The sequence below is a fragment of the Sinocyclocheilus anshuiensis genome, unplaced genomic scaffold, assembly GCF_001515605.1.
Source record: "Sinocyclocheilus anshuiensis isolate Anshui unplaced genomic scaffold, SAMN03320099.WGS_v1.1 scaffold5000, whole genome shotgun sequence".
NCBI lineage: Eukaryota > Metazoa > Chordata > Actinopteri > Cypriniformes > Cyprinidae > Sinocyclocheilus > Sinocyclocheilus anshuiensis.
Window position 1 is genome coordinate 65,572 of NW_015540837.1, and position 11,887 is coordinate 77,458.

Genomic DNA, 11,887 nt, shown 5'->3' on the forward strand with positions numbered 1-11,887 from the left:
ATAAATTTTTTAAAAATGATATTTTATTGCAGTTAACATTTATTCTATTTCAAATAACGAAACTGTTTTTTATTGTTTTAGATTTAGTAAACTATGATAACCCTGTTTTAAACAAATTTACCATTAATACAGACACTGCATTCAACATGTTTTCATTCATATGTTTTCAACTTGTAAATAAGATCTTTCCGACATGACTTGAACGCATTAGAACAGAGACTTCACTTTGAAGTATGCAGACAATATATTTAATAGTGCATAACAATAGCACAAAACTATATCCCTGTATATCAGTTTGATTAATTGCGCCGCTCTGCTTGTCAGTATGAAACTCACTCGCTGCTGTCCTGTTGACTGTAAACTGGGGGAAGATATGGAGTGAAGTTTACCTAAAAACGCAAAACATAAGTCACATGAGTCACATAAGATAAACAATCCAAAATAATGTTGTTTAATTTGGTAAAATATGTTATATAATTGATATCAGGCACCTCCCAGGGCACCTTCTCCTCAGGCACAGGGAAGCGTTTGACGGTACTGCTGGGATACTGAAGCTGACGTGCAAACGTGTGAGGAGCCGTTTCTTCATCTGTCTCCTGTCCACTGGATTCACCGTCATCTCTGTCAGAGCTTTTACCTGCTGCACAGACAGAAGAGTTCATTCACAACAGCAGCAGACAGCTACTGCCTTGAATTTAGGCACAAAACAGGGTGCAAAAATAAGTGATAAATAATAGGCCATCTAAAATACTCTACAGTTCGGTTTTGAGGTCAAGTTTTTTGTTTTTTTTAAAGAAATTAATATTTTCACTCAGCAAGGATGCATTCAAATAATCAAAAGTGACAACAAAGACATTTATAATGTTACAAAAGATTTCCATTTCAAATAAATGCTGTTCTTTTGAACTTTCTATTAATCAAAGAATCCTGAAAAATAAAATCTATCACTGTTTCCACAAAAATATGAAGCAGCACAACTGTTTTCATCATTGATAATAATCAGAAATCAGCATATTAGAATGATTTCTGAAGATCATGTGACACTGAAGACTGGAGTAATGATGCTGAAAATTCAGCTGCGCGTCACAGAACTAAATTACATTTTAACATGTATTCACATAGAAAAGAGCTGTTTTAAATTGTAATAATATTTAACTATTTTTACAGTGTTTTTGATCAAATAAATGCAGCCTTGAAGAGCAGAAAAGACTTTTTTCAAAAACTTTTGAAGAGTAAGTTATCATTTAAAAAAAACATCATTTGTTCCTCGAATACTTTAAAAAATGAATATAAGTGTGCTTGATCTGTTAAACATACATATCATGATCCAGAAGGATGCATACATCTTATAAGAGCTGATTTAAAAACACTCTGCTCACTCATTAGTGGCGGCTGCATTTTGGATTTGCATCCCTGAGATTTCAGTGCATCTATAATCCATCGTAAAGCTTTGGTGGAGTCCGAGACCTGCCAGAAGACAAGACATTCACCATCTGACACTCACATTTGCTTTGCCACGCTGCCTGAAAACATGAACAGACCAAACAGTAAAACACTGATTCTGTGGCATTTATGGGTGTTTGTGGCAGAACCACACCTGCTCTTCAAGCTTGGACAGTCGTTTTGCCACGGTGGCAGAAACCATCTCTGGCTCGCGCTCCAGAAGTTCTGACATCACACCAACCCTGAGAGGAAACAGACACGATTAACCTTTATACCAGCTTGAGATTCTAAATTAATTGCAATGGCATTTGATTTCCTTATGATTGTGCATTAATGACATACTACTTGTATATACACACATATATACAGTTTGTGCCTTTAAGTGTACATATGTATAATTATATACAATTAATATGCATAAATGTAAACAATAATAGCGTTTATGTACTATATACCATAGTGATATATTTATATTATAGAATTTAATATTTTAAATTATCTTTTTAGATTTTCAGTTTTCAAGTTTTTGTAATTTTGTTATGTGCAATCATTTTTTAAAAGTTTTTTGCTTTTGTTATTTTTATTTTATTTTTTGTAAATATTTCTATTTAGCTTTAATTTATATTGTTCTGCATTACATTTAGAAAATAAATCATTTAAAAAATCTGAAGGCATAATCTGAATTTCTTAGCAAAAAGGTTAGGCACAGATTTTGAGTTTTGTTTTTTGCACTTTTTTTTTTTTTTAACATTACCATATATTTTAATACTTGAAATGTATATATTTTAAGAGTTGCAATTTAACCAGTTTTAACTTCATTTATTTTTAAGTTATACAAGATTCAACTCAATTTTTTAAAAGTCAGTTTAAAATTATTTAAGTTTATTTTAAGTTGAAGCAGATGGATTTTTTTTTACAGTGAGAACAAGTCAAAATGTGCAAACAGTAATATTACTCAGAATGTAAATCAGGTAGGAACATCATGCCATGTAATTAATATTCATGAATGTGAGAATTTTAAGCTCATTAATATTATTTTAAGCTCCTCCCCTACATATTCAGACCATTGCTATGCTCCTCCCCATATTCTAGAGTAGATTTAAACATTTTCTCGTCTGAATTCAGATCATAGTCTGTACTCAAACACACGAGCTGCTCTGTTTGATGTTATATTTCGGTGTTGTTCATCTCTTGGTTACTTCTCTGCGGTGTCCTGGATACGATGCGCCACGCTCTGGCTCTCGTCCTGTCATGTCGATGCCAGATAGTTGTCCTTCATGTAGGCCTCCCATGACAACAGCTCCTCTTCCTCAGTCTGCTCCAGTTCCTGTCCTATGAAGAATCATGCACTTAAACCAGGGACACTGAGACACTCAACAGTTGTTTTGAACTAGCGAAAACATAAAAAAATTAAAGTGCACTTTTAGCATCTTTGGGTTTGATTCCCAGGAAATGCATGAATTGATCAAATGTAAACACTGAATGCAATGTTAGTCACTTTGAATAAAAGCATCTGCCGAAAGCATACATGTAAATGTCAAATTCATACAAAAACAGGCAGTTCTAAAAAAAAATGTAATAAATTAGTTTAAAAAATATATAATTTAAAATGGGCAATTCTGACTCTAGATTCTGATTGGATTAGTCAAGTTCAGAGTTGTTAAAATGCAGATTAACACACACCAAAGTTATTTTAGTATTATTTATAATACTGGTATAGCATATTTTCAGTTTTCATTTGGATTATTATTATTTTTAATTATATTATATATATTTCTTATCTTAATAATTTGAAATTATAATTATTTTTCCTTTTTAATAAATTAATATCCATTTGATCATTTTTATTTATTTATTTATTGAACACATTTCCATGTAGCTTTAATTTATATATTTTTTCGAATATACAGTGGGTATGGAAAGTATTCAGACCCCCTTAAATTTTTCACTCTGTTATATTGCAGTCATTTGCTCAAATCATTTAAGTTAATTTTTTTTCCTCATTAATGTACACACAGCACCCCATATTGACAGAAAAACACAGAATCGTTGACATTTTTGCAGATTTATTAAAAAAGAAAAACTGAAATATCACATGGTCCTAAGTATTCAGACCCTTTGCTCAGTATTTAGTAGAAGCACCCTTTTGATCTAATACAGCCATGAGTCTTTTTGGGAAAGATGCAACAAGTTTTTCACACCTGGATTTGGGGATCCTCTGCCATTCCTCCTTGCAGATCCTCTCCAGTTCTGTCAGGTTGGATGGTAAACGTTGGTGGACAGCCATTTTTAGGTCTCTCCAGAGATGCTCAATTGGGTTTAAGTCAGGGCTCTGGCTGGGCCATTCAAGAACAGTCACAGAGTTGTTGTGAAGCCACTCCTTCGTTATTTTAGCTGTGTGCTTAGGGTCATTGTCTTGTTGGAAGGTAAACCTTCGGCCCAGTCTGAGGTCCTGAGCACTCTGATTATTTCTGAAAAAGAAAATGGAGTAAGTAATTGCACTTGTTTTAGAAAATAAAAATAATTAATACGAAAAATTCTACATATATATACAGACATGCTTGTATCAAAGAACCGGACATTTGCCTGCATAAATAAACAAATATGAATATATGAATAAATGAATAAATAAATAAATGTTCAAACTGACTTTTTAACTGTCTAATAAAAAAAGAGAGAAAACACACTTTTTAAAATATATTTTATATATTTATACATATGTTTAAATACAAATACATAAAACTGATCAAACGGCTGAAAGGTCTGAGATTTTTTTAAAACAGCCCTAAAGTATTTATTTGTGTTGTGTGTTAGTTATAGTACCACATTGTTAGCTTTACAACATATAAATGGCAAAATCTGTTGAAATCAGATGTCAATGTCAAGTCTTTCATTAAGAGCACTATTAGTATGATGCACAGAGTTGCTGCAGACATTGTGCATGTACAGGAGACATTCAAGTCAGCTCACTAGGTTTTGGAAACAGAGCCACAGGTAAGTGTTTGTGGTCACCCGTCTCTGTCGGTTTACTCACTTGAAGATGGCGATGAGGAGGTTGAGCAGCAGGATGTTGGCGAACAGTAGATAGACACACAGCATGATGATGGTCAGCCATTCTGGGAACGCCGGCATGTTCTCATCGTTCAGCACGGGACATTTGGGCTTCAGAGGATCGGAGCCGTTCACACTACAGCTGCCCACATCAAACTGAGTTAGAACTTCAACTTTAATTCTAGAACATTTATTTCAGTTTGTTGGGCAGTCCAATATTTATATTTTGGCATTAGTGTAATTTCAACTAATTCAGATACTGTAAACATGCAGCAGGTAAATAAACAAAATGAATCATTTTTGTGGCTTTTTATGTTGATCAGACAGACTCGTCCTGTCTAAGTTGGCGCTTATAGGCCAGTATAAAGTGGACTAGACTTCATGCTGTTGACTAATGGAGATCAGTCATCTATCATGACGCGTGTGTTTTCTGGAGAAGGCGTATTGGCTCACTGAAGTGTTTGTGTCTCTGTGGAGGGTAACGCAGCAGCACTCCTCTGATGAAGAGGATGAGGTGACTGAGGAGGATGAAGGGTGGAGGAAGAGTGGGTCGACTGTGGTACTCCTTAATCAGCTCGTAGCGCTGGAACTTCCAGATGGTGTCTGTGTTGTCCTGGACCTCCTGGAACGTGTAGCTGTAAGTGATGCACAATGAGAGAGAGTTTAAAGCCCTGACATTCACTGCAATATTTTATAATGCAACTTCTATAGTTTTGTACAGGAAACGATTCGCGAATGACAAGATACAACCTGAGACTTATGAAGAAAGATATACGGGCTCTGTTTCAAAACCAAGTAAGCTGTCTGCATTTTAAGGCAGTTTGTTCTGTTTCTTCATGTCATTCCAGACAGACTGATGATGAGGACTGGTCTTAATTTGGACTACATCTTAGTATTTCTGAATGTTCCTAAACTGACCTGTGACTTATTTAGACTACGGACTTTAGTCATTGATTTTAAGTATACGAAACTGGCTTTTTTTGCATATTAACATATAATATTTAATATATGCAATATTTCATAGTACTATAACAGTTTAATTGCATATTTAAATAGCATTTTTCATTAAATGTTACTGCGTATCTAAATAAAAAATGTTCTACCACTGAATTATAACTTACTTCAACTGCTGATTTAGTCTTAGTTATTGAGTAGTAGTATACAAAACTTTTTGTTAGATTTAATATTTAATATAAACGTATTTACATATAATAGTTCATATTTGCATATGCAATCACTTATAATAAACAATATGCATATGCAATATTTGATAATACAACATTAAAACAAACATAATTTTATACTAAATTGCATTTTGTGCTAAAGATTATTGCATATTTAAAAATGTTATAACTGACTTCATCTACTGACTTACAGTCATTTACTGTAAGTATACAAAACAACATATTTTTGCGTATTTATATGATATATTTTCATATGCAATAGTATTTGCATATGCAAAAGTATTTGCATATGCAATCACTTATAATATAAAGTGAAAGTGAAAGTGAAAGTGACGTGACGTGGCCAAGTATGGTTACTCATACTCGGAATTAGTGCTCTGCATTTATCCCATCCTAAGTGCACACACACAGCAGTGAACACACACACCGTGAACACACACCCGGAGCAGATAACAACAAATATGAACAGTTTAATATAATATTATAACAAATATAATTTTATTGCATATCTACATAGCATTCTGCATTAAATTTGATTGCATATTTAAATAAAAAAATACATATTATATTTAATATTTGCAAATGCAATATTTTATCGTAAAACAAACTTGCATTTTGCAGTAAATTAATTGCGTATTTAAATATTAATCAACGTATAAATCAAACCAAATTTTGGAGCTCATAGCAGGTGTGTCTTAATATGTTCACACATTATTGATAAAAAACAATTTCTCTAGACAGAAAATGAATGAGATTTCTATATCAGAACCCTACTGTTGTGATCTCTTCATCGAGTGATTTCATTTGTAAAGTTGGTAAACTGCTCACTGTCTATATTAGTGGGGACGCTGCCGAATATGATGAGGTAGGGCTCATAGACGGCTCCGCGGATGATCCAGTTCAGTCTGTCTTCATTGTGAATCAAAATGCCCAGCTTGGCCACGCCATACGCCACCACCCAGATACTGAGCAGAAACATGAAGAAGAACAAATCCATCATCTGCAAAGAGAAGAGACAACATTCATACCTCGGTCTGTCAGCATTTGCCGTTATGCAAAAATATGTTGCATTATGAGATGAGAGGCTCATACGAATCTTTTTTGCCGCTGAGGTCCAGAATGTTTCATATTACCATTCTTTTTCAGTTAACATTGATAATTTTGCTTCTTCCACGGCGCATCTTGCTTGCGGAGTTCCGCAGGGATCCATTTTAGCTCCAACTTTATTCTCTTTATATATGATACCTTTATGCGATATTCTTGCGAAACATGGGATAGCGTTTCATTGCTAGGCTGACGACACACAAATATACATGCCAATTAAAAAAGGAAATGCAAAGGCTTTAGAAACCCTGACATCCTGTCTTAAAGATCTCACAAAGTGGATGTCCTCAAATTTTCTCCATCTTAATGAATCTAAGACGGAAATCATTCTATTTGGGTCAGTATCTGCTACGGTAGTCCTTAAAACGGAACTAAAAAAGTTTGAACCAAACATGAGATCGTGTGTCAAAAATCTGGGCATCCAAATTGACAATGAGCTTAAAATGGATAAACAAATTAGTTCTGTGGTTCGGTCTTGCTTCTTTTATCTACGTCAAATCGCAGAAGTTAAGCCGTTTTTAAATTTTTCAGATACTCAGAAAATCATTAATGCGCTGATATTTTTTACTATTGCAACTCGCTTTACTGCGGTATTAATAAGTCATCTCTAGATCGGCTGCAACTAGTCCAGAATGCTGCTGCTAGACTCCTGACCCGGACACAAAAATATGAACATATCACTCCCATCCTTGTTTCGTTGAATTGGCTACCTGTAAAATACAGAATTGAGTTCAAAATCCTGGTCATGGTATTTAAGTCTATTAATAACCGCACTCCACCTTATCTTGCAGATCTCCTCGTAAGACATGTTCCCTCTAGATCACTTAGATCCAGTGATCTGGCACTCTTAACAGTGCCCAGAACTAGATCTAGGCTCAAGGGTGATCGTGCGTTTGCGGTGAGTGGTCCAAATCTGTGGAATACGCTGCCACTAGCTATCAGAACGGCACCGACTCTGGCTATTTTTAGATCCAAATTAAAAATTAATTTATTCTCTATGGCATTTTAAAATGGGTGTTGCTTTAGGACTGTATTATTATTCTTTTTTTTTTTTAACGCTATTTACTTCATGTTGATGTGTTATTTTCTATGTAAAGCACGTTGGGCAACTTAGTTGTATTTATATAGTGCTATATAAATAAATAAAGAAAGAAAGAAAGATTACAATGAACTCTTTTATTTCATAAGCTCAAGCAATATTTGATTCCTTGTGAGTCTCTCACCACTAAGGCTGTGTAGAATTATTACATAACACGTTTGCACTGAATAAACGAGCATTATGAACACACAAACCCACCATTCTCCTGACGATGATTATCTTCGGGCCCAGGGTTCGGCTGATAGTGAAGATGGCCATTAATCGGAGACAGAATATGATGAAGTCGATGCAGAGAACAACTTTACCCACGTAGAACACAGTACCGGAGGCCACAAGTCTGTGCGACAAACACACAAAAAAACTGATTTCCTTTTCTTTGAATTCATTTTTGAGTCATTGTGCAACTCAACTGAATTTAAATGAACACACAAGGAACAAAAACTTTAAATACGATTCCTTTATCACTCTTAAAAATAACGGTGCTTCAAAAGGTTCTTCAAGCGATGCCATAGAAGAACCATTTTTGGGTCCACAAAGTACCATTCAGCCAAAGGTTCTTTAAAGAACCATCTCTTTCTTACCTTTTTATAATCTGGAGAACCTTCTTTCACCACAAAGAGCCTTTTGTGAAACAGAAAGGTTCTTCAGATGTTAAAGGTTCTTTATGGAACCATTTAGACAAAAAGGTTCTTCTATGGCATCGTGAAGCACCTTTATTTTTAAGAGTGTACGGCCTACAAGAGAGTCTATAAATGTTGAACATTTGATTTATTTCAGTGAAATGAACGTGCATATTTAAATTGCATTTTGTATAAAATTTTATTTCATATCTATTTTTAAAAAATGGTCTACAACTGACTTCAACTACTGACTAACAGTCACTGATAAGTATACAAAACAACATATTTTTGCACATATACTGTACATATTTAATTACTCCATATGCAATTTTATAATAACAAACATTAATTGTTTGCATATGCAATAATAATAACAATTTAATGGCATATTTAATTAGCATTTTGCATTAAATTTTCAGTGAAAACATTTTAATCGTTTCAACGAACAGATTAATAACTTGGAATTCCACATGAAATTTTGAATGCATTAAAATGTTTTAGTAAACATCTGTATATGTTGCTATTTATTGCTTTTTATTACCCAAACAATATGCAAATCTGTAACAACTTCAACAATTTCATCGAATTTACAGCTGTTTGCAACTATTTCCTCTAAAAACAAATGCATGAATTATACAAGTTCTGATTAACTTGTGTAATTCATTAATCTGTTCTAGAGAAAAAAAGTTTTCAATAAATGAATAATTCCTTATCAGAATAATAAAGTTTCAGTTTACGGTACCTTAAATGAAAATGATTTTTGTAACAAGATTTTTACTGTATTTTGAGTCTAATATTAAACATTTTGAATCAACTTGACTACACTGACTGTTTGGTTGAAATTATGGTTCCTCGATTAAAAAAAAAAAACCCCTAAGTGATTTCAGAGGAAATACATAAATACAGATATACATATATAAATAATTGTTTTTCAATTTTCTTATACAGCTCTAAGTATGAGGATAATTTCTGTCTAATCTCAACTTACTGAAAGCAATTATGAACTGTACTGAATTAATATTAATCATGTCTGAACTGTATTGAGTGAAACAGAAATTGCATTTACCTGCAGACCAGACCAACAATGAACAGCATGATGGACAGCACATCCAGAATGTTCCACAGATCACTGATGTACATCTTCGGTTTCCTCCGGAAACCAGAGCCGTCGAAGTCATGATAGAACTGTGGAGTATCAGAGCATTTCAACGTACAAAATAACAAATAATTACAACATTTCACACCAAAGGCATATATTTCCACAAAATGAACTCGAAAAAGAAAGTTCATTAAGAGAAACTGTGTTACATAGAGGTTAGCTTGATAAATATAGAGGATTATGAATATTATTAAGGACTAGGAGTGACATTTAAAAATGTCATATTTTTTTTAGATTTTTAAAAAATTTTAAATAAAATGGTAATAAAAATAAATATGTAAAAAAAAAATAGTATAAATAATTAAAATTAATCAAATTAAAATTAGAATACATAATTAACAAAAACATTATAAACAACATTAATAAAAATTATTTTCATACAATTTCAATATTTTAATTAAAAATAAAAACTTTGTTTGAAAATGTACTTAAATAAAATAATACATTAATAAATCATCTTTAAATGGAAAAATAAATAATTTTTTTAGATTTTTAAAAAAATTTAAATAAAATGGTAATAAAAATAAATATGTAAAAAAAAATAGTATAAATAATTATAATTAATCAAATTAAAATTAGAATACATAATTAACAAAAACATTATAAACAACATTAATAAAAATTATTTTCATACAATTTCAATATTTTAATTAAAAATAAAAACTTTGTTTGAAAATGTACTTAAATAAAATAATACATTAATAAATCATCTTTAAATGGAAAAATAAATAAACATATTTATTACAAAGGCACATAGACATATAATAAAGCCTTCCTGAAAGAAAAAACAGACAGACAGATATAATAGCAGTATACCAGCTTTATCAAGCAATACAGTTAATATGGACTATATTGTGTGTGTGTGTGTGTGTGTGTGTGTGTGTGTGTCTCACCTGTCTAACCTCCTCACACACCAGCGAGGTGAGCCACACGTACAGCAGAAGTTCCCTCCACGACGGATAGGCCTGGAAATCGATCATGAGCACCACGGCAAACAGCCACAGGAAGCCAAAATACGAGGCGATGTTCCAGTAAAACTTGACTTGAGGCGACGTGAACAGACTCATCAGACGAGACGAACAGTTCAGAGGCTTCAGCTCAGACTTCTGCGAGGAGCCGCTGAGACACAACAACAATCACTCATTATTCAGACAGATTTCAGGCGCATAATATACATACACAGAAATATTTTATTATGTTTCTAGATGGTAACATAAGTTTCATACATTACTGTAGATACATTCATTTATAATAATAATAATAATAACAACAATAATAACTTTGGTAATATTCATAATGAATAATTGTTATTTAATAGCCTAAAGACTATTATTAATGGTTGTGCATATTGGTTATGTAATAATAATATTACTAATAATAACTCGTTATGAATAGTGCATAAAGACAATAATAATAATCTTTTTGTAATATTCATAATGTATAATAAAAATTGGTTGTGCATATTGGTTATGTAATAATAATAACTCATTATGAATATTACATGAAAATAATAACAATAATACAGTGGTGTGAAAAAGTTTTTGCCCCCTTCCTGTTTTTTTTTTTTTTTTGCATATTTGTCACACTGTAATAATTCAGATCATCAAACAAATTTTAATATTACACAAAGATAACCCGAGTAAATACACAATGCAGTTTTTAAATGATGATTTCATTTATTAAGGGAAAAAAGCTGCCTGGCACTACGTGAAAAAGTAATTGCCCCCTAAATCTAATAACTGGTTGTGCCACCCTTTGCAGCAACAACTGCAATCAAGCGGTACTGTCCTCCCTTCATGTTTAACCTTTCTGAAGTTTGACAGCAAGTTAAACTCCATCCATTATAAAGTCGAGAAGTGCAAGTTTCAAGTCCAACATTTATTGCAGCTTGGATGAACTCTACAATGGACCAGAGTGAAACTAAAGGAAAAATCACAATCTCCAATTAGTCTCATAACCAAAACATGTTCAAACAACATAAATTACGATACACAGGTTACAAGAATGCTGTCAATCCCACATACATTTGCATATCAAACTAGATTTCTATACATTTACAATAATATTTAAGATCTGCACCGAAAAAGCTCCAGACAACATGCAATGTATACAAATGACAGCATCTTATCTATTTTACACATTAAAGGGATAGTTCACCCAAAAATGAAAATTCTGTCATTAATTACTCACCCTCATGTCGTTTCAAACCCGTAAGACCTTCGTTCAT

At 32.7% G+C, this 11,887-nt stretch overlaps 1 pseudogene; it reads right to left on the reverse strand.

Annotated features, from left to right (window-relative positions):
- Positions 1-307: 307 nt before the first annotated feature.
- The window catches only part of LOC107687389 (transient receptor potential cation channel subfamily M member 2-like), a 47,890-nt pseudogene continuing 36,310 nt past the window's right edge, over positions 308-11,887 (reverse strand).